The following is a 3,023-nucleotide window of genomic DNA, read 5'->3' on the forward strand; positions in this document are numbered from 1 at the left end:
GGGATCACACGGACCCCGAGGGGCTGCCTGTGTATAGACCCCCGCCCCGGTGGGGTCTGCAGGGGGTCCACCCCACAACCCCCCCCCCCGGGCTCACGGGCGATGCCGTTTCTCCCCTTTTCTGCCCATCTCCGTGTCCCGTTCCCGTCCCATGGGGCAGCAATGAGCACCGCGGGTTTGGCTCCGTGTCCCCAATGAGCTGCGGGGCCGTTCAATAACGACAGGGGTCGGCAACAGCGGCGCCGTGCTCTGGTTGCGACCTTGATCCATCCATCCATCCATCCATCCATCCATCCATCCATCCATCCATCCATCCATCCATCCATCCATCCATCCACCCACCCACCTCCGTGTCCATCCATCCATACGGGCCCGCAGCGCTGCCCACCCTCCACCCGCATCGCCTCGGGGCAGCCCCGATCCCGGCAGCGCAGTGGAAGGAGCCCCGCACACCCCCCAGCCCCACAGAGAACAAAGGAGGGCGGCTGCAGCACCGGGTGCCCCGCAGCACTGCCGGCCCACAACGGGCAGCGCTGGGTGTGATCCATCCCCGCTGCTCTCACCCCCGCCGATGCTGAGCCATAAAGAATAAAGTCTTCCACGGCCGACTTTTGTCACCGAAGTCATTAACATAATAGGACTTTGCACATCAAAATTGAATATTAATGCTACACCCGGCTGCGGAGTGAGACGGATAATTGCTCTAATACATTTTCCAGTAGGATTTTCACATCGTAGCGACGGCTGCATTAGCAAACCCGATTATTAGCGCGGCCGATACAATGGGACAGCGAATGGGAGTTCAGCAGCTGCCTTTTTTTTCCTTGGGAGCACAGCACAAAGCTGCCCTTCTCCCATTAGAACACAGAGCTGGGCCTTGCTTGCAAGGGACAGTGACACCGGAGGGGACAGGGACATGAGGACACGGCAGCTCTGTCCCCATCTCAGTGCCCCAAACCCACAGCTGTGTTACCGCTGTGTGTCCCCCAGCAGAGCCAGCGACCACAGGGTTATTGCTGAGCTGTAGGGGGCTGCAGAGCCACAGGGAGCCCGGCACAAGGTCCCTTTGGAGGTGATGTCCCCAGGTGCTGTGTGCATGGAGCACGGGGTACAGCTGGAGCCCGACGTTCCCTCATGGGGGAATACAAGAGAATGGGGATAAATGGCAAAACCCCAAAGCGGGCTCCTTGTGCTGGAGCAGAGCAGGACACAGCGAGGATGCTGCGCTGGAATTGAGCTCTGGGAATGAGGCAGGTGCCGGTAGAGCCGGGTGCCAACGCAGCAGCCTCGTTGTACCCCAACACCGGCCCCATTTGCAACGCAGCCCCGCACGGCGCCGGGTGGAGCCGCGGACAAAGGGCCCGGTGCGCTGCTCCCCGGTGTCTCCTTTGTTCCCCCCGGTTGCACACGGAGCTCGAGGCCCGGCCCGGTTCGGCCCCAACAAAGCGCCCCCCCCCACCGCCCTTTGTCTCCGGTGCCGGCGGGGCCGCCCCGGGTGCGGACAAAGGAGCGGGTCGGGATGCTCTGGGTATTAAAATGTCTTTAATTAATTAATTAACCGATGCTGCTTTGCATCATTGATTAACCCGACGGAATCTACACGCGATCCCTGGGCCGGTATCGTACGGGGCAGCACCGGAGCCATCGCTGTGCTGGGAGCACTAAATGCTCGGAGCTCGGGTTAATTTCTACTTAAGCCTTTAATATAAATACATCCCATTTTATTCCTGTATATAGAACTATATTGAACCGAATTCCCTCCCGTTCCCCATCCCCGCGGCCGTTCACGCACCGTCACCCACCGCCGTGCGCTGCTCCCGACCCGCTCCGTCCCGGTTCGTCCCGGCTTCGGTTCGTTCCGCTGCGGGGAAAGAATCATCCATTAATATAAACGGCTTCGTTTCTATTTGCGGGGCCGGGGCCGCGTGTCCCCGCTGTGCTCGGGGTTCTGTCGGCCGTTCCCCGCTCGGTATCGCTCGCTCCCGGTGTGGCTGTTACGGGAACTGCCTTCCACGCAGCGCTCGGTGCGGTTTCAACGCTGTTATTCCGCGGATAAAGGCAGGACCGGGGAGCTGCTTCTCAACGCTCCGGGCACCGACTGCGACACAGCGGCACCGAACAGCCCTGAACGGCACCGAATGGCTCCGAACGGCACCGAACAGCCCCGGAACGGCACCGAATGGCCCCGAACGGCACCGAACAGCCCCGGAACGGCACCGAACAGCCCGGAACGGCACCGAACAGCCCCGGAACGGCACCGAACGGCCCCAGAACGACCCCGAAGAGCCCCGAACGGCACCGAACAGCCCCGAACGGTCCCGGAATGGCTCCGAACGGCCCGGCCGCGGCTCCACGTTACCCCGCACGGCCGTCCCGGTCCCGCACCGCTCCTCCCCGGTTACTCCGTTCCCCCATTGCCGTGCCTACCGCCCCGTAACCCCGCACCGTTACCCGTCCTCATCCCGTTACCGCTCGGTTCCCGCTCCGTTCCCCGCTCCGTGGCCGCGTGGGGATGGTTTGGGGATGGGGGGGGGTGGGTCGTGGGGGGGGTGTAAGGTTGTAGGGGGGGGGTTGGATGATGGGGAGCCTGGAAACGGCCCGTCCGCTCCGCTTTCATGGCGTTACCGCGGGCCGCCTTGAAACCGCGCGGCCGCCGTTCGCTCGGTGCGGGCGGCGCGGGGCGGGCTGGCGGGCGGCCAATGGGAGCCGTGTTTACACTGAGTGATTGACAGCGGGAGGGAGGGCGGGCAGCCAATCAGCGCCGCCCACGGGAGGGGAGGGGGGAGGGAGGAGAAAAGGGAGGGGGGGGACGACGCGGGAGCGCGCTCGGCGGGGGCGCGCGCGCGCGGAAGTGAAAGGAGGAGGAGGAGGGAGGTGGGGGGAGGGGGGAGAGGAGGGGTTAACCCTTAATGTGCCGGGATGGGGGGGGTAAAGGGAGCGGGAGAGGGGTGAAAGGTGGGGGGGGGGGGACGGGGGCAAGGCGCTCCATCCCGTATTAAGCAGCGCTGGGCACAACAGAGCAG

At 63.9% G+C, this 3,023-nt stretch overlaps 1 long non-coding RNA gene across 1 annotated transcript; it reads right to left on the bottom strand.

The window, feature by feature from the left end:
- Positions 1 to 1,524: 1,524 nt before the first annotated feature.
- Positions 1,525 to 2,749, bottom strand: LOC116654218 (uncharacterized). Its single transcript, XR_014936644.1, has 3 exons — positions 2,452 to 2,749; positions 1,793 to 1,861; positions 1,525 to 1,698 (listed from the first exon to the last, which is right to left on the bottom strand). It is a non-coding gene; the product is annotated as an uncharacterized LOC116654218 (long non-coding RNA).
- Positions 2,750 to 3,023: the final 274 nt, after the last annotated feature.

This window comes from Coturnix japonica, chromosome 23, assembly GCF_054131305.1.
Source record: "Coturnix japonica strain WE chromosome 23, WE-NBRP24, whole genome shotgun sequence".
In the NCBI taxonomy this organism is placed as follows: domain Eukaryota; kingdom Metazoa; phylum Chordata; class Aves; order Galliformes; family Phasianidae; genus Coturnix; species Coturnix japonica.